A 21483-nucleotide genomic window follows, 5' to 3' on the forward strand; every position below is an offset into this window, starting at 1 on the left:
TAAATGAAAATTAGTGGTATATGAACCTGCTTAGGGGCCAAAGGGGTCATACTAAATTACATGTAAGAAACACATATAGTTTTATCAGTAACACTTAATAGCATTCAGATGTTTCATGTTCTACACACAACTCGACAACACGTCTCGAGAGACAATGTTTTTACATCAGATAGTCAAAAAATGAGGTTAACACACTGAAAAATCTATCAGAACCTTTGGCACATTCATAAAATAAAACAGAATAAGAACAGACTAGATCATGAGTCCTCATCTTACACTAAAATCGTCGGATTCTGTCCATATTCGTTCCATGTCACACTGGGCTTCGTAGTCCTGGTCAGATGCGGGCTCCAAGAGTGTCGTGTATTGTGAGCTGACATGTCTGAGGCATTACTGTGTAACTCAAGCTATTGGCTCGACCATACTGCTATTCTATTGGTCACCTAAGTTTCTTCATTTCAGAAATGCTTCTTGTTTGCTATCCTCTACAATTGTCAGACTCTGCCTGTTTCGTCAGAGAAGTATTATAAATTTATAATTATACATCTACTTTAAAATAATTCTAAAATGACACTAAGAAATCTCGTTCGATTGTCTTTCACTTGTACATGACCAATATTGTCATATTTCTTTCTTTTCTTGAATGGTAATCTCCAAGTCTTCTTTGACATCGAGTTTTCATTCTTTCTTTTCTATGTGCGAATTCTAAGTCATTTTCTTTTTCTTTTGAGGGGATGGCCCTGTTTTGTAAATGTGGTTCACTACCGCTGATTCTTCATAGCTACTTAATCTGAAAGCATTTTTATGTTCCTTGCATCTGATCACAAATGTGTTTCCCAACTGTCCAATAAACTTCCAGCTGAAAATAAAGTTTACCATTCTATTAGACCAACAGTGAATTGTAGAAATTACTCAGCCAATAAGATGACTATAGTGGTTCACCAAATCCATAAAAAACCTTGTCTTTGAGAACAACCAGTTTGTAATAATATGGCTCTGATTAACGTAATTCAGGAGAAACCAGTCACTAAATCTCCCCATTTGTTTGCAATGAATGATAAGAAAGAATTTATTTAAATAAAATAAATTTTGAAGGGAAGAGTCCGTTTAATTCATACAACTGTTACAGCTGATTACATGTTGTAACTGTTTCATTTCAATCCTAAGCTTGAAAGTTTATGTTGCTCATATGAGCAATGAATTTAAGCTAGCATTATATAATTCTGATATAAAATATTATTACTTTTTAGATCTGAGTACTCCAATCTATTATCAGTCGGTTGCTTAACCATGGAGAAGTTGAATGACAATTTAAAAGTTCTTGTAATGTAGATCAAGACTGAGTATAACAGATTTCTATTTGCCCTAATTATTGGACAGACACCACAAGTAGCTAACACAGGGAAAAGATTTGTAAAAATTTGTCTTGAATTCATATCCGCCAACACTGTGGGGAGATCCAAATTATATGAATATCTGCTTGGAAATCAATTAGACAAAATCATAATTATAATTAAATGGGCAACTCAATTTGCATACTGGAACAAGTATGTAGCAACCTGGCATAAACATTTCTGTAAAACCAGCAAACCATGCACCCATCAGTATACTAACACCTACATTGTTAATTTTAAACATTATTATAGTCTGTACCCAATTTTAGTTACATCATCGATATATATATTAAAAAGAGTGGATGAGAGGGGACACCTTCGCCTAACTCCTTCGTTTTTTTTCAGACATACTATATTTGCTGCCTGATATCTTTATTTATATTTCGTTACTAGAAAATAAACCCTGTACAGCTCTTTTAAGACGAGATGAGATCACTCTGTTTCTTAAAATTTTCCACTGTTTGTTTCGGTTTAGTTTATTAAACGCCATTGCCAATGAAGGCAAAAGAAGTAGGTAAATTAAATTCATGGTGTTTTTCTATTAGTTGTCATGGCGAAGATACATTCTGAGCATGATCTGTGTTTTCGCAAACTATGTTAAGCATCAAACAACACGGTTTCAGCCATTGGTGCTAGTTGTTTTGTTAAAATTCTAGCATGCAATTTATAACATTAATTCAGAAGTTCTGGCATTTATGCCTGTTTCCTTTCTTATAAATTAGGTATATCTGGACTACATTCCATTCTTCATGTATATAACCACTTTTCCAACACATATTCATAAAATCGACTATTCTTAGTTTTGAAAAATTTGGTGCACACTTTATCAGTTGTACACTGATTTTGTCACAAATTGGAGTCTTTCTAGACGTATTGCATCCAGTAGTTCCTCCAACGTTATTAAGGCTACGTTGCTATCAAGTTCAGACAGAACTACCTGCGTATCTTCCATGTCCATCTACGGTGTCTTGGTTAAATGTTTCTTATTTGCTACGCTTTATCTTGTCTCCATCTTACATCTTGTTCAGTATGTGTAATATACTTTTTCAACTAAGGTTTTTAACTTTCCTGACTTCCCTTTTGACAAAAGCTGATTTCCATTTGTAATCTAGTCTCAGATCTTGATCGTCTGAGGAATTCAACATTTTTAAGCAGGAGTGTTTCTTATCTTCAATTAGACTAGGTATCTCATCATCTCAGTATCGTAGGCCCCTTTTGAAAAAGAAAATTTTCTTTCTCGTACCAAGTACTTCTGTTGCTGCTTTAATTAGTGCTTCCTTTGTATTATTCCTTTCCAGATCGTTTACATTTAAACATATGTGTCATTCAAGCCTTTTCTGGTATAGTAACTGGATATTCCCTTCTTTAAGTAAATGTACTTTAAATGTTGTATCAGAATGACTTTCTTCTGTGTGGAAGATATCTACCATCTATTATATATTTTTCTTTTTTAGAATGAAAAGAAATGATCTGAAGAGATATCTGGACCACTGAAGACCTTTGTGTTTTGCACTGAAGACCAAGTCTTCTTATTTGCAACTATGTATATAATTGTGGAAGAGCCTCTAGCTGACCAGATATATTTGTGGATCTGTTTATGCCTGAATAATGTGTTTGTTTTGCTTAGCTCGTCTATATCTATATCCACTATTATTAAATACGTTTTCTCCATTCAGAAGCAATAAAATCTTCCACAGGTATGTTACTCACCCTTGCATTTGAATCTCCTGCTACTACCAAATAATTATTTCTGTATATCTTATGTACTTATGTAGGGTGCTTTGCAAGGTATCATAGAAGTCTTTGGAGTCACCGTCCCGTCCCTCTTCTGCGGTATATACTCTAATTACCTACAAATAATCTCTTGTCAGCTTTATTGTAACCATAATTATCCATTCACTGAGGAAGGTTTAAGAGTGTATTTTGTTTGTTAAATTTCTTCTTCCACAAAACATCGACTTCAGCACAGGCTGTTTCCTTTTGACAGAATCCTCTGTAGATCATGACATACATGTTTATTATTGTGGAATCTCTTGATTTCTTTCTGGTGTCTGTTATGATGGCCATGTGAAGATTTTGTGAATTTAGTTCACTTTCTAGTTCTGCTTCTTCATCTTTTAGACTGCAGACATTCCAAGTACACAGTTTGAATACACTGTCTATTCCAAGTCGTTTGTTCCTCTTGTATGCCAAGGTGGCAGTAAATTTATCTGCCCGTTTGCTTTTCTTCTGGTGATTCTGAGTAGCATTATAATTCCCCGTTGTAGTACTGGCCTGTAGCCAGGTTAGCTAGGTGGTGGGGCTGCCACCTGTAAATATCCCAGCACACCTGTTTTTCTTTTGGGATTGTCTCCCTTAGATGGTGGCTTTCAGTACAGCTAAGGGTCCATCTCCTCAGGTTTTATAGGGTGTCCTTCCCTGTTTTTCATTGAGGCTGTCACATAGAGTTGGCTTCCCTACGCCTTCGAGCCCCTCCATCCCTCCCCCGCTTCTGCCCACCCAAGAGACCTGTCTGGCTTTGGTGGCCCTGTCAGGAGCTTAAGCTCACACCTACATACCTCTCTCGGTCGTAGCGGAGTGCACAACAGTATGGCGACAGTCACTGAGGAGGAAAATTGTTTATTACAAACGTTAAGTAGATGACATACTGTTGCTTGTTGAGAAGAAATAGTGAAAAAGTCTAACGAAGACCACAAAAGAATCGAGTTCACTGTGGAGAATGAAACTATCAGTAATTCACAGTCTCTCCATTTGAACATTAAAAGTAAAGCAATAAGTACGCATTTACTATTTACAGGATACTGACAACAACTGATGCTGTAATTCTTGGTAACACATAGGAAAATCAACGTGCCAATGCGCAAGAAAGTTAAAGAATCAAATATAATTATGAAGAGAGAGATCAGCAGTGGTTACAAAGTAGATGTTGTTAAGAAACTGATGGACAAAAGTAAGAGGAATGGAAAGAAGAAAGTAATGAAAGACAAAATGAAAGTGGTGATTATGACATATTAAGAAAATCACCAAAGAGTGTGAACATTTCTAAACCTCACGGTTTCAAAATAATAATCTACTGAGGTATAGCTTGAATCGTGATGTCGGTAAAAAGATCAACAAGTTCTAAAGATGGTGAATGTATAAAATACAATGTGCATTCTGTGATGCAAAGTGTATTGGGCAAATGGGAAGAGCATTTGCGATAAGATAAAAGGAACATAAAGATGCTTTCAGACTATTACGATACTATTCGCTGAACGAGAATTCTTTGACATCAGCTGCATTAGGTGCAGATATACTACCTATTTGTGACACGTGAAAATTTGTGCTGGACCAGGATTCCAACCCGGATTTCGCACTAATCACATAACAGCAGCATCATCCATGCACACTCCCAGACCGACCCAAAACTCCAAATGCCATACTGTCTACATGCCCTAATGCTCGTGCATTACGTGATTCTCGCAACAGGGAGAACGAGACTACAATGAATCTAGATCATTGTCTTGGAGCTTGGGAGAGCAATACACTTACCGTAAGTTCCTACAGGTATGCAAGCTTTCCTCGCGATAAATCTAAAAAAAAAAAAAAAAAAAAAAAAAAAAAAAAAAAAAAAAAAAAAAAAATCCTGTCTGGAAGGCCTAATAAAATAGCAGTGGCAACTGTAAAACATTGGAGGCATATGTTATCTGGATATGATTCATACCTTCGCTTGCATTTGAGGATGTAGAAATTATACTTCTTGCAGGATTTTGTCTTTTTCTTCCTGAGATCTCAGTTGTCATTAGCGACGTTGTTCACGGTGCATTATATGACTTGTGATTCACGGCAAGTTATGACCATGCCAAACCGAAGCTGTCTGACAGGTCGGCTTTTAAATTATCATACATTGCACTCTAAAATGATGTTTAGCCCATTTTATATTATCCTCATTTGTACAAATTTCTAGTAGAAGGTTGTGGTTTGGAACAAGCATTCTCAAACTGTCCTCCCAGTCTTAGGGTAGATGTAATTGTGGTATTCACTAATCCCATATTATTGTTTATTCACTAATCCCATATTATTGTTACACTCGATGTATGAGTGGCCTTTAAGTAACCACTACAGCTGTAATGCGTTTCTTTATGCGCACTGCATTATGCAGCTAGCGTTTGTGACCATTTTCAGAGTCCCAAAATATGTGGAGAAGATCAAATTGTTCACTCGGTTCACTAACTACAAAATCGTCCAATACGCGTCGTTATTTGCCTCGTATTCGGAATATACACAGAAGCACGATATGTTGTCAGAGAGTCTATGAGTATTGAAATACAGTATAAAGAAAGCTAAAGTTATTTTGTGATACTCTATATTTGTCGTGATATTTGGGCAAAGAAGATTTTGTTAGAAATCCATAAAAATTTCCTCTGTCTCCATGTGCTTCCTACTTCTTTTCCTGTCTTCTCTTTTTCTGTCGCCGGCCGGTGTGGCCGTGCGGTTCTAGGAGCTTCAGTCTGGAACTGCGTGACCGCTACGGTCGCAGGTTCGAATCCTGCCTCGGGCATGGATGTGTGTGATGTCCTTAGGTTAGTTAGGTTTAACTACTTCTAAGTTCTAGGGGAGTGATGACCACAGATGTTAAGTCCCATAGTACTCAGAGCCATTTTTTTCTTTTTCTGTCAAAGAAATGCTGTTTTTCTTAGAAGTATCTCAGTTTTAATTTCGTTTTCTAATTTAGTGAAAATGTCATTCGACCTGATTCTTTCAACTCGTCTAACTTGGCACCTAGGGACTTTACAATAGCATTGAAACTGTCAGAGTAGAAGTATCATTTCGAGGTTAACCAAAAGCGATATTGAAGTTCTCACAGAAAATTTATCTGTAGACCCATAAGATAAACACTACTGTTAAGATAGCTTCCTTTATATATTATATGTTTCTTCACTTTGAGTTATTCTGGTAAAAATTCAAATGTCGCTTGACGCTGTTGGCCGGGATACCCCACGGTGTGGCTAAGCCGTCTGTGGAAAAGTGTGTTCTTCCTCCGCATACATTGGCCCCTCTTCTTGCGGATATTTGAAAGTAGTGGCGTATGTGTATTTGTACAGCGTACGTGAGTGTAATGGATGCATGTATAGTGTAGCACAAAGTAAGTATGGCCATGCTCGCTAAGTTTAAGAATTGTTACAGTGTGGAATAATTATTTGTGTTTTCTTTTACCAGTCTCTTTTATTTGTTTATACTAAGACATTTGACTTCCTGCATGTATAAACGCCCACGATGAGCAAAACATGCTTGAAACGCATTGCGATTTGTTAAATCAAACATAAAACAAAACAAAAAAACTGACTGGTAGCAGAGAATACAAATAACCGTCAATAGTTCCACATGTCATCATTTTGTGAGGCACTGAGGAGAGGTTTGGAATTTACCCCTGGGTTTTGGCGCAAAGACGGGTGATCAGGAACTTGAGGCCATCAACTCGCCTGCCCTTGTCGAGCAAGTACTGCCAGCGAAAATTTCATCCACAACTGGCATTCGAATCGGATTATCTTCGAGTCGAAAGATACTGCACAGGCATGCGTTAGCGACCTCGACCAAAGAGGTGGGTAGTGCTTTTAGTGAGAAGATCTTTTTTGTTTTTTTTCAACTATAGTGGCTTTCTCTCTCTCTTTACACGACCAGATATGGGCGATGCCATTCGCTTTTGTGTCATCTGAATGCTTATTACACCTATCTGCATCTTCTTCTTCTTTTCCTCTTCCCGTTTCTCTACGTGGTCGGTATTATTATGCAGGTTGTAATAACGTTAGCGTCAGTTGGTGGCCGGATGCCCTCTTGACCCTACCACTCGCCCCCAGGACAGAATCTGTGTACCACATTTGTCTGTGTTTAGAGTAAATCTCATGCTGAAGTATTAGAATGTTTTTCTAAATGTTTGCGTAACATGTACTTGAGGCGGGATGTGAGACCCAGCTCGGCATTTACCTAGGTGGATGTGGGAAACCACCTAAAATTACATCCAGGTTGGCTGGCTCCGCACCTTTCGTCGTTAACCCCAAGGCGGATTCGATCCGTGGCAGGCTCACCGCGTTGAATCCCGGAAGTGGCGCATTAACGCTCCTGGCCATGGGGCAGGATTGGACCGATTTTCATGCTTACTTCAAACAAGTCCTGTGTCTCAAATATTATGTATGTTTTCTAAGCTCCGTTTTGATATCCCATGTATGGACAGAAATGTTTCTTAAAATTTAGAAACTACTATGCTGCCTTCCATCATATCTCTTGCTTTACACTTAAATCGTTTTTCTCAAAAATTCGCCTCCTCATATCTCTTCCTTAGCTTTTTTCTGACAACTTCACAAACTGAAGTTAACGCACTGAATCACATGGTCTGTTTTTCCCAAACAGTTAAAATATTAAAATCGTTAATTATATTTGAGTCCTCTGGGGCTGTAATGTTGTCAAAACACCTCAGTTTGCAGTTACGTGGCTTACCTTGCTCATGTGTCTGCGCCCTGAGCCTCTTGTTTGCATCTTTTAACGTTTTATGTAACTTACGTATTTTAGTACAATTTGTAGATGCAGTGTGTTACGTTTTCGTCGATGAAAAATGAACTGTCGTTGTCCATCATCTCGCAGGAAAAAAAAAGAGTGAAAAGGATAATGTTCTGCCGACCGCGGTGGCTAAGCAGCTCTAGGCGCTTCAGTCCGGAACCGCGCGACTGCTACGGTCGCAGGTTCGAATCCTGCATCGGGCATGGATGTGTGTGATGCCTTAGGTTAGTTATGTTAAGTGGTTCTAAGTTCTAGGGGACTGATGACCTCAGTCCCATAGTGCTCAGAGCCATTTGAACCATTTTGATAATATTCTGAAAGTCATGAAGGCTATTTAAAGATAATGCTCCACCCAGAAACATATTGTTCTTACCACAGCAAGAAACGCATTGTCACTGAAACAGCAACCTGTTCAACTAAGTTCAAGCCAACCGACTCGAAATCAGAAAACTTCCAGCGTTAGAACGATGCGGTGTAACATTCACAGACATGTCTCATTTCTTCTGGGAAGGCACTGGAATTGCTTCCTTTTCCCCCTCTTCATATATATTAAAACAGGCAATATTTCTGTAACGTACCTCTTACTTCCCTAACCCATTTATGCACTGTAACAGACCGAACTTCAGCTACACGACTGAGGCATAAAATGACAAAAAGTGGACTTACCTTCTACCTCCCTGAATCATAGACGAATGCCAGGATAGTTCCTTTGAAAGGACACAGCCGATATCCTTCGCCAATACGACTTTGTGCACCTTCTCTAATGACTCAGGAGGCGATGGGACGTTAAACCCTAATCTTCATTCCTTTATAAAGCTCTGTGGACTCTATCAAGCAGCAAGATTATATTAAGTTTAATATTTTTTGAAGAAAGACCAATTATTGTTTCTAATAAAGTGTGATCTATCTTCCTGTATCATGCGAAGTGAAACTACGGTTTTCTTAGTGCTGTGGCTTCAAATCCTGGTCACAGCCTTCCAGTTCGACTAATTGCAGTTTTCATAATGAAAGGCTATATTTTGGTGCTCTCCACTCGGTTCCCTCATCTCGTCACTATGGCACACCTTCAGCCACTCCTAAAAATATACAACCAGCATGAAATTAGGTTTTAAATTTCTTTTCAGATCTTCAGAGTCTCATATTCTTCACACAATCAGATATACCTACATGAATGATGTAAATGCATATTGGACGAAACATACACGACTCCTTCTTGTTGATTACTCTTCATTCTCTCCAAACTGAATGAAACATTTTCTCAATTTTACGTACTTTTAAAAAGTATTTACTAACTTTGAAAGAGTTAAACATGGATTGGATTGCATCATGAGTTTTAGTTCACTATTTAATCTGTGAGCTAACCTCAGCAATATTATAGGCAGTGCTTTCGCCTTTTTAATTGTGATTTGGCGCCCTATTAAACTAGAAAGTATTTCTGTTCCAACCGCGAAACAAACCTGAATTATTTGCAAACAGCATAAGAGGGAATCCTGGCCATCCATTAATGTCACATAGAGAAGTCTGGGAATCTAATTACATTACTACAGTAACACAGACAACATAAAATGTCCGTTATACACTTATGATATTTTCAGTTAATTACTAAAACTACAGTAACTGCCTATATTTCACCACCAAAATTCATACGTACAGAAGTATCAACAAATATAACAGCAATGTTGACCGGCAGAAGTCATTGTCGACCAGGGCTGCAAGTAATGCTTGAGTGATCGCAAATGTAATACTTTAACACTGTTCCAGTTACGTACTAAAATTGCTAATAGCGTTAATGGAAAGAAAAACCCTACCCTTTTTCCTGTATTCTGGTTCTGCCACGCTTTCCAGATTTCACCTATTGATTAGTGTGTGTTGAAATGCTTTACTGCTCCAGTTTCGTTCTCGCACTGCAAGGAAGAGTGATGTAGACATTAGTGTCAGTGGCGTTGAAAATAAATAAAATTAAACGAGGGTCCAGAGCTGTATAAGCTGCCATTTTAAGGATAATATCCTTCGAGACATCCTTTTAATGAAAAACTGTGCCCAAGATCGGAAGAAACCTCTTCTGCCTACAAGAAAGGTTGCAGAAGTGATTCATAAAACTACTGTCAAATCTCATTGACTTCTATCTGTAGCAGAAGCTTGGAGTACATACTGAGCTCAAACGTAATTATGTGCCTCATACATGCCAACCAGCAACGGTTCTAAAAGCATCGATCGTGGGAAACCCAACTCACAGTTTTCTCACAGGGCATTCTGAAAGCTATGGATCAGTGCAGTCAGACGCTTGCAGGGTTTATTTCGAAAAATATTTGACTCGCTACCATACCATCATCTATTAAAATAAGTATATGAGGTGTCTGAAACTTCCTGGCGGATTAACAGCGCACAATCCGCTGCAGAGTGAAAATCTCATTCTGGAAACATGAGGTGTCTGTTATGCGACGACCTTCCCCAGCTGGCACCACACTCTACAGCCAGGTGAGTCAACAGTCTGCCTTACGGATTCCGAAGCCTGAGTCAGAAAGGTGCAGAGCCAACATGGTGAATGCTTCCACTCCGGCACTGTGGTGAGCATGGTTGCCACATGCCAGGCCCTGACATTTGCTGCCTGGGTCCCTTTTGTGACTGGGAGCGGCACCTTTCCTGAGAAAGTTTAAATACTAACGACCTGGACCTAACACTATTCGTTGTCAACAGCTCCCTACAATAAGAACGCCTCCATATGAGTTGCCGATCCAGAGTGGGTCATCAACTCTCGTCTACAACCAGCCACTGCCTCCGCTACCCAGTGGTCTGTCGGCTATACCTAGTGCTTATGCTGCCAGAGCCTGAACTGGCGTCTTCCAGTTGGGACCTGCCGCAGGCTGATGTCAACCAACCCCTGAGCGCCTCCAAGGGGTCCCTGGCTCGTAGTTCACGCTTGGGTGCCTCCTGTTCCTGACCCACTGCGCGTTGCTGGCTGGACACTACATTTATGCCTAACGCTATGGCCAGTCTGCACAAGAGTCTGTTGTCACTCCACATCTGACGTTTGCAGGCTTAAAGTAGCTGTGAACTCGCTGGGTCGCTAATACCGCTTCTTTGCTGTCCTACCTTTCCAACCTGGCATCTTTGTTATCATCCACCCCCACAGCTGAGTGATGAATGCGACAGACCCTCATGTGGCAGTTCCGGGTTATTGCCAGGTATTTTTCCTTGGTGATAGAACTGGACCAGGGTGCACTCAGTCCCATGACGCTAAGTGAGGAGTTACCTGATTAAGAGGAAGTGGTGGCTCCAAGCTCGGAACGTCGACAACGGCTGGGAGTGCAGTGCGCTGATCTCAAGGCCTTCCATACTGGATCTGATGAGGAATGACTGAGGATGACAGGGTGGTCGGTCGACTATCAAGTAGTCTTCAGGCTCTCAGGGTGAGGTTTCCTTTTTCCTTCCCATCTTTGTTAACACTTCACGCTGCCATGTTCTTCAGTGGGCAAGTGCAGTCTCCAAGGGTCAACGCACACAATTAAGGTACCGTCTAAACTCGCTGTAAGAACTCCGCTGAATAAAACTGTTGTTACCACTGTATTTATGATTCACTATGGCTGAGGAACTCGTTACTCGTACCTACTGCCTAGTGAACCAACCTGCAACGTCATCTTATACATTCAATGGGTCAATAACGCTTGGTCGATCCAGACCCAGATAAAAAAGTGATCAGATAGAGGTTTTCTTGGCAGGCGTGTGCGTGTGCATCGAAAGTCGTCGCCAGATGTGGAATTAAGATTCAATGGGCCACAGGAAAGTGTGTTAGGACTGTTGCTTTTAATGTTGTGAATGTCTGAATAACACAGCATAGACCACAAAGTTATTTGTTTATGATCACCCGTTTCAGCCAGTAAAGCACCTCTTTGGATATTAAACCTCGTAACTCGTTACAGAAACTATTGCGTATCGTCGACTAGTGAGATGTGTATCTATATTAATAGTAAAATAGGAATTTTTGCAGGTCATACAGTTATCTACATTCAAACACTGTTTGCAAATTCCACAAATATCCAGGCAGGTCTTGATTTTAGATTGGTGCAAAGAGTGGTAACTCGCTCTAAACGTATTGAAATGAAAAGCTGTGCACTTTACAAAATCTGGAAAAGTAGTACCCGTTCAATACGACATCAACGAGTCATAATTGGAATAATACCAATATCTGTGTATCTTTTTATCAAATACAATGATCAGATCCGTTTCAGACATAGGTAAAGCAGGTGACATACTTCGCCTCATCAGCAGGATGCTGGGAAAATGCAGAGAGTTTATAAAGGAGACTACTTATAATACGCTTACAGTAGTTGGACAAAATTATGTAAACACCATGAGAAATACGTGCAGATGTTAGCCAAGCCTGCAGGTGGCCCTGTTGTATCTGACCATGAAAGGTTGTTGAGCAATGCCCTCAATACGTTGCAAGGGTCAGTCGTAGTGAGAATACTGTTGTGTCTAGGCAAGACAGCCTAGACACAATGAGAGGAAGCCGAAAGGCACGCGCTAAGCTAAAGCAGGAGGCGTGAGGTCTGAAACGATACGTAATGAAGGCTATAAAGAAAAGTACGTAACTTCTGGAATACTTAACTTTAATCCATCCTTTTGGTACATCTGGAGATTGTGGCGATACAAGTGAGACTCTTTAGATACATGCAATGTTACTAATGGCGCCTTGCTGGGTCGTAGCCATTGACTTAGCTGAAGGCTATTCTACCTATCTGCTCGGCAAAGGAGCGAGGCTTCGTCAGTATAGTCGCTAGCTAGGTCGTCAGTACAACTGGGGCGAGTGCTAGTCCGTATCTCTAGACCTGCCTTGTGGTGGCGCTCGGTCTGCGATCACACAGTGGCGACACGCGGGTCCGACATGTACTAATGGACCGCGGCCGATTTAAAGCTACCACCTAGCAAGTGTGGTGTCTGACGGTGACACCACAAATACTGTTCTGTGTAGTTGAAAGTGCATTGTGTCGGAACTCATACTGTGTACAGGGGAAATGGAAAAGCATCATCCGCTAAGTAACAACGCGGACGAAAGCGTTGTTGAATGACGGTGACGGACGGTCATTGAAGACGTGACGAAAAATAAGAGGACGGCAGCTGCAAAAGTCATTGCATAGGTGAATGTCGCACTGGCGAACACGGCCAGCATCAAAACAACACGAAGGGAGCTCCATAAGATGGGCATTGCATGATGAACTGGGACTCCAAAACCACACATCAGTGATGCATATGTACTTAACAGGAAAAGTGATGCCGAAGCCGCCAGAGAACTTGGACTACGGAGAGACGGAAGAAAGTAATTTGGTCAGATGAGGCTTGGTTCACACTGTTTCCAATTTTTTGGCCGAGTTTCCGTCTGCGTGCCATCTCAAGCCTATGATGCAGATTGCTTGCTGCTTTGAGTGAAACATGTTGAAGAGGTAGGGGGGGGGGGGGAGGGGAGTTTCATGGTGATTTGGGCAGCCATATCGTGGTATTCCATGGACTTCATTAGGTAAGGTCGCATTACTGCCAAGGATTATGAGACCACTTTGACTGATCAGGTCCATCCCATTGTAGAACATCTTATCGCCAATGGTAATGTTATGTTCCAAGGCGACAGGGGCCCTGTTCACTCAGTTTGCATCGTCCAGGACTGGTTATGTGAGCACAGAGATGAACTGCCGCATCTCCCCTGACCATTACACTCACAAGATATGAATACTGTTGAGCCTTTGTGGCCTACTTTAAAGAGAAGAGTGCTTGGTCGCTATCCACATCCATCGTCGTTACCCAAGGTTGCCACTGTTTGCCGGAAGAATGGTACAAAATTCCCTTGAAACACATACAGAACCTGTATTTTTCCATTAGGAGACGACTGTAGGCTGCCTTGAATGCCAACGGGTTTCTTGCACCGTGTTAGACAAGATAATGCTTTGCACTCGTAATGGCATAGACATTGTGACAAACGATAAGCATCAGGACAGTGTCACAACTGTACACCGCATCTCTGATCGACTCATGAGTGTAAAAGTCGAATTTGGCACATCTACACTTCGAACTGTGTGCTGCTACGCACCACAAACTGGATGTCCTGATGAGGAGAAGGATGAATTTTGAACAGAATTAGACACTCATCTACGCACTGTTGACTCCGAAGAATATCTGATAATAGGAGGCGACCTCAATGGCCATGGGGATCAGTAGGAAACGGGTATGACCAACGTCATAGTGGAAATGGATATGGCACTGTCAATGAGGAAGGGATACGAAGGATTATTCATAAGCACCTGAGCTTGTAGTGGCCAACATATCCTTCAAGAAGAGGCATACACATCTGATAACCTACACAAAAGGCGGGAATAAGACTCAAATTGACTATCATGTACAAGAAGACGCAACCTGAAGCTAATGACTGACATAAAAGTCATCCGTTCAGAATAATTGCACCCCCCCCCCCTATCATCATCCTCCTGTCATGGACTTCAAGTTGAATATCTACAACCGAAATAGCCCCCAAACCATTAGAGTGCAGAGAATCAAATGATGGCGTATGTCAGATTGCAAAACACAGCTCATTAGTGCTCTTAAGGCCATCGACATAGATACAGACCAGTCAGTATCAGGCATATGGGACAGCATTACCAGACAAGCCGCTATGCAGCGAATAACGTTCTTGGCAGAACGAAATCAGGCAAACGAACAATCAATAAAGAAGTTTGGTGGTGGAATGAAGTTGTACAAACAGCTGTGAGGAAAAAGAAATAGTCTTTCAAACTAAGGTTCCAGTCCTGCGCTAATGAAGATCTGCAACGCTACAAGATGCAAAAATTGGCTGCCAACGGTTTGGAGAGCAGTTGCAGTGGCCAAATCTTCTTACTACGACCATGTGTACGATGAACTAGAAACACCTGAAGGAGTAAAGTACGCCACAGAGCCATCCTCGACTTACGTCATGTCAAACACATGAAGGACGAAGACCATTGACTCCTTTGAGATGCTCTCAACAATCTCGGCAGATGGACTGATTACTTCTCCAGAATCAGCAATGAGGAATTCGACCATCCTCCAATACTGAGTGCTGATCCAGTTGCTGGACCTGTACTACCAATTACCATCCAAGAGAGAAATGAAACGGTCAAGAAGATGAAGAATGGGAAGGCTACTGACCCTGATGACATCCCAGCTGATGTATGGAAGATCCTTGGCCACAAAGGTGCCAAAATTATTATTACCTCTTCAACAGAATCGTTGATAAGGATACAGTCCCAGCTGTTTGGACAACTAGTGTCACACTGCCAATCTGAAAGGGAAAATGTGTTATGACAGAATACTCGCAGTATCGACCAGTTCGACTGCTTTGTCACACCATAAGATCTTTGGGTGAGTTATAGATACCAGGTTCCACGCAATTGTTTCTATCGCCCCAGATCAATACAGGTTTATCAAAGTAAATGGCACCACAGAAGACATTTATGCCGCATGGTAATTTATGGAGAAACACCTTGAGAAGAACGAGGATATTCATATGTCATTCCTTGGGAAAGGCCGTTGGCTGTATCCCACATCAGCTTATATAGCATGCGTTACGATCTCACAATTTCCCTGAGGCCTATGTCTGATGTGTCCAACTGCTGTATCGAAATGTCTCCAGCAATGTGCGATGTGCAGTGGGAACATCACTCCCTTTTGCTATCAATTTCGGAGTACATCAAGGTTCCCCCTTGTCACATCTGCTGTTTATCTTCTGTACAGACACTATGACTTACGACCTATAGTCACCCCACCCTTGGTCACTCACACATGCTGACGATGTTTTACTGCCAAGTGAACACCATGAAGACCCCAGGAACAGATGCAGGAATGGAATCAACGACTTGGTAAATTTGGCCTCCGACTGGCTATCAAGAAGACAGAATGCATGGAGTGTGGTATTCAAACCAATGGTACCATCAAAGTCGGTGGAGAACACCTGAAGAAAGTGGAGCAATTCAAATACCGTGGCTCACTCACGTGCAGTGATGTCAGATGTCTGTGCCAGGTGACTGGCGTCCTGTGTGATCACCATATGCCTTTACGCCTTGCGTCAAAGGTTTATAGAACTGTAGTGTGCTCAGTCGCACTTTATGGATCGGAGTGTTTGCCAACGACAATGAAGCACGAGCATGTTTTCCATGTGATGGAAATGCTCATGCTCCGATGGTCCCTTGGGCTTACCCGATTTGACCATGCAGAAAACGTCCACGTTGGACGGCGACTTGGACTTGCACCCATCTCAGAAAAACTATGGGAAAGCAGATTAAGATGGTATGGACGCATCATGCACAGTAAAGCAGAATCAGGGGCAAGGACAGCTATGCACCTGGACATAAATGGCCGACGATCTCGTGGCAAACCCAAGACATTATGGATGAACCATATCAAGAAGAATATGGAATGCATCAATGTCACTTATGGAGATGCCCCTGACAGACCCAAATGGGGACAGATGTGTCAACAAGCACACCCTGAAAGCGCGGGATAAACGCTAAGAAGAAGAATGCGTTGGGTTTTTGATGTTTCGATATTTTTGTACTCCGCTCTTATGGGTCTCTGCTTAGCATATTGCTCAAGTGTATGGTGCCCTTCAAACAGGTCCAACAGGGGATACTGAATGTATTAAAATAACAGCAGCACGAATGGTTATAGGTTTGTTTCACTTTCGGGAGAACGTTACGAAAAAGCTAAAAACCTGAAGTATCAGCGGTTGAAAATAGATGCAAATTATATCGCGACATGCTCCTGAAAAGGTTTCAAGAAACAATGTTAGGTGATTAATCCAGGAACTTGCTACAAATCATTATGTATCGCTCCCATTGGACTATAGAGACAAGATTATACCTATTACAGTGTGCGCATAGCCTCCTAAGTAGCTATCCTTCTCTCACGAATGGAGAGGGAAGAAGGCCTAATAAAAGATACAACAATGAGAAGTTGCAATTCACAGTAGCTTCCAGAGTATGGATGTAGATATGAACGCATGTCTGATAAAATATATTTCAAGAAATCATCTTATTTAGGATTTGCCTGCTGATTGTTCATTATCTTCAAAATCGATGAAAAGTTTCTCAGTTTTGCCTACTTTTTTACCAACTTTGAAAGTATTTATCGAGGACTGCATTACATCACAATTGATTTAATGTACTATGTAAGGTGCGATCTAATCTCAGAACAAAAGTCGTAATTTTAAAGTGTACTCTTCTCGTGGGCTTTTCAAATGTGAGATGGGGCCTTCTTAAACTCAAAACTGTCTCTTCCTCGTATGCAAATACCTGGGACTATTTAAAAATACATACACCTTTATAATGTCGGCAGCCACAACCATTGAAATTCATGGTAAATTCAACTTGTATAAATTGCAGATAGCTGTTAAGTGATGACATTAACGACGGGTTTCACTGCGTTAAAAGCGGCATCTTCAGGTTGTTAGTAGTCACATACAGTAGATGAGGACACAGAGACGCTCTCCATTACAATTATCTGAAAATGCTATAATAAGAGGTCGCTCTGGGGTTGCACAGAAGTCGCATAGAGAAATCTGAGATGTTATGACACTACCACATTTACGCAGTTTACAGAAAACTACCATAGATTTAATGAACGAGGTAAAATAATTGTGTACCTTTAACGACAAAAAGAAACAGCGGTACTATAGCATCGTTGACAGGCATATATTATTGTCGATAAGGGCCGTACCTGGTGGCTGGAGTTTTCCTTGGCCACAGTAATTATGCTTTTATGTTACTTTGGCCAAGTGGCAAAATTGCTAGCAAGTAAAAGGAAAAAAAAACCACATTTGTTGATTTTCTGTGGTAGTGTTGCGAAAACTACCTCCTATTTAATAAACGAGGTAAAATAATTCTGTATTTTCCATTACAAAAAGTAATATAAACTACATCACGAGACGGTATTACGGCATTGTTGATCTGCGTGTGTCATTGTCGCACAGGGCCGTACTTGGTGGTTAGAGTTTTCGTTGACCACAGTAATAATGGTTTTATGTTACTCCGCTCAGGTGAGAACATTACTGGTAATGCAAAGAGAAAGAAAACTAAATTTGTTAATTTTTTGTGATGGTATATAGGAAACTACTATCGAGTTAATAAACGACGCTAAATAATTGTGTATCTTTAAGCACAAAACGTGATACGTACAGGAGCACCAGACGGTAGTCTAACATTGTTAAACCGCATGTGTCATTGTGGAACAGATGGTGCTATGGCTTATGTCAGCCACAATAATGATGCTTTCATGTTGTGCTGGTATGGTGGTAACATTGCTAGCAATGTAAAGGGAACAAAAAACGTCAATTTGTTGATTTTATGTGCTACTATACAGAAAGTACTATCGATTTAACAAACGATATAAAATAACTGCGTATCTTTAACCACAAAAAGTAATACATACAGGAGCACCAGCTGTATTATAACACGTCAAAACTGGCTCTAAGCACTATGGGACATAACATCTGAGGCCATCAGTCCCCTAGAACTTAGAACTACTTAAACCTTACTAACCTAAGGACATCACACACATCCATGCCCGAGGCAGGATTCGAACCTGCGACCGTAGCAGTCGCGTGGTTCCAGACTGAAGCGCTCGCCCACAGCGGCCGGCTATTTATAACACTGTATTACAGCATTGTTGATCGGTATTGGTCATTTCCGAGAGTTCTACGTGAGGGCTAGAGCCTATGTTCGCCGCAATAATGATGCAGGTGGCAAAATTGCTAGCGACGTAAAGGGAAGGAAATTCCAGTTCGTTTATTTTCTGTGTTCTGGCGCTTACATCCCCCTTCCCCAAGTCTCCAGTTCAGTTCGTCTGCGCAGCAGATCCGGCCCTGTGCCTCAATACGTATTACTTGCCATAGCTGAATAGTTGCGACGTTCGGACGCATTGTAAAAGCACTGCATACTACACACACAATACATACTGAAAGCAAAACGGAAGCGGTGGGTTAATTTATTGTTGGACTGCTGTGTGTGACCGGTGTCGGCAGAGTTGTTTGGCGGTACTCACAGGGCTTCGAGGCGTACGTGCAGCTGCAGCTCACGCTCGGCGAACTTGACGAGCACACCGTCCAGAAAGCGGAACATGGGCGGCCGTCCGCTGGCGGGTGCGTCCCACACTGAAGCCAGCGGTTGGCCACGCCGGCGGCGAGCTACCCTCGCGGGAATATCGACCCGGCGTGTGGTCGATGGTCGCGTGCGCGCCTCGACTCACGTTGGGGAGGAGCGGTCGGAGACTGGCGCCTCACAGCAGTGTGTCACCCGGTGCGCAGCTAAACAGCTGCAACTGGACAGGGCGACCTATAAGAGCCTTGTCTTAGATCGATGCGCCGAAGCGTTAAGGTAAACCTCGTTACCGAAAACAAAGTAGTACGGCATGCTTACATTTCTACGTATATTATAGTTAGGTTAGGTTAGGTTATGTGAAAACTACACCACGGAAAAAGTACAAAACTTATTGGTCGTTCAGGTTTCGATACTGCCAATACCGTAGCGAACACGAGTGGCGCCTGGGGTACGCCACTTTACTGGTGCCTCCCTCATAACTGATGTCCGGTCACAACTCTTTAATGGCGCCCCCTCTGCCTATTTTGGTGCGTGGGGTACGACACTACACTTCATTGGCGCTCCGCCTGCCTTCTCCAGGAACACATTTAGTAGTGCACTGAAGCGCCGAAGAAACTGGTGTAGGCAAGCGTATTCAAACACAGAGTTATGTAACAGGCAGAATACGGCGCTGCGGTCGACAACGCCTACATAAAACAAGTGTCTGGCGCAGTTCTTAGATTGGTTACTGATGCTACAATGGCAGCTCATAAAGATTTAAGTGGTGTTACACTCGAACGATGGGATACAGCATCTCCGAGGTAGAAATGAAGTGGGGATTTTCCCGTACGATCATTTCATGAGTATACTATGAATATCAGAAATCCGGTAAAACATCAAATCTCCGACATCGCTGCGGTCGGAAATCATTCAACGTGAGGGAAATGCAACCCCTCCGCAAACTGCTGCAGATTTCAATGCTGGGCCATCAACAACTGTCAGCGTGCGAACTATTCAACGAAACATCATCGATATAGGCTTTTGGAGCTGAAGGCCTACTCATGTACCATTGGTGACTGCACGACACAAAGCTTTACGCCTCTCTTGGGCCAGTCAACACCGATATTGGACTGTTGATGACTGAAAACATTTTGCGTGGTCGGACGGTCTCGTTTCAAATTGTATCGAGCGGATGGACGTGTACGTGTGTGGGGACAACCTCATGAATCCATGGACCCTGAATGTCAGTAGGGTTCTGTTCAAGCTGGTGGAGACACTGTAATGGTGTTGGGCGTGTGCAGTTGGAGTGATATGGGACCCCTGATACGTCTAGATACGGCTCTGACAGGCGACTCGTACGTAAGCACCCTGTCTGATCACCTGCATCCATTCATGTCCATTGTGCATTCCAACGGACTTGGGAAATTCCTGCAGGACAATGCGACACCCCACACGTCCAGAATTGCTACAGAGTTTAAACACTACCACTGGCCACCAAACTCTCCAGACATGAGCTGTATTGAGCATATCTGGGATGCCTTGCATCGTGCTGTTCAGCAGAGATCTCCAACCCTCGTACTCTTACTTATTTATGGCCAGCCCTGCAGGATTCACGACGTCAGTTCCCTCCAGCACTATTCAGACATTAGTCGAGTCCATGCCACGTCGTGCTGCGGCGCTTCTGCGTGCTTGCGAGGGCCCTAGGCGATATTAGGCAGGTGTACAAGGTTCTTGGCCTCTTTAGTGTATAATACGTGGAATTTACTGTAATAATAATATATTTTCCGGAAAATCTGTCTTGCACACCACTTGGTGCCCCATGACGCCCAGGCATGAGAGAACCACTCGCCACGCCCTCGCTACAACACAGGATATTGGATGTATATGTTACGAATCAGATAGCAAGAGTGCTTACTTGGGTTGCATATAGATACAAACGACGCCGAAAATTGGAACACCTAGAACAAAATGGCCCTAATGCGAGCACTCGTTACAGTTCCACACTGTCGTTGAGTGAACAACATGACCTTCCTGGGCATAGGATCAAGTCTGTGACTGGATTCAGTTCTATGCAGAACTCATTCCCATCGACAACGTGCGTATTTTTTTGTGCTGCTATAAGGAGTGGTCTTTTGCTAGATAGCTTCCTTAAAATGTGCACTGCATGCAGTGGTTGACGTGAGCGATGACGGGTCACATTAATGCCTGTTACCGGTTCTATACTATCTATAAAGGTCCGAAGTGACCAACGGAACGAAATCGACGTAGGTACAGGTAAGCTCACTGGACAAAAGAGCACAGTGCGCACTTGGGGGCTTTGCAGACGCTACAGAACTGACATGTGGTCATGTGACCACCTATAACTGACGTAACACACTGCATGTGATGGACATTCTGAGTCGTCCACCTTGCAAAAGGTCATTGCTTACAGCGACGCATAAAGCTGCTCTTATTCAATAGGT

At 42.1% G+C, this 21483-nt stretch overlaps 1 protein-coding gene across 1 annotated transcript in view; it reads right to left on the reverse strand.

The window, feature by feature from the left end:
- The window catches only part of LOC124607031 (leucine-rich repeat-containing protein 51-like), a 100554-nt gene extending 81027 nt beyond the window's left edge, over positions 1 to 19527 (reverse strand). The window contains exon 1 of the mRNA XM_047139200.1: positions 18987 to 19527. The gene's annotated coding sequence lies outside the window, so the exon portion shown is untranslated. The remainder of the gene's footprint in view (positions 1 to 18986) is intronic.
- Between the last annotated feature and the right edge of the window lie 1956 nt (positions 19528 to 21483).

Source organism: Schistocerca americana, chromosome 3 (genome assembly GCF_021461395.2).
Source record: "Schistocerca americana isolate TAMUIC-IGC-003095 chromosome 3, iqSchAmer2.1, whole genome shotgun sequence".
Classification (NCBI taxonomy): Eukaryota; Metazoa; Arthropoda; class Insecta; order Orthoptera; family Acrididae; genus Schistocerca; species Schistocerca americana.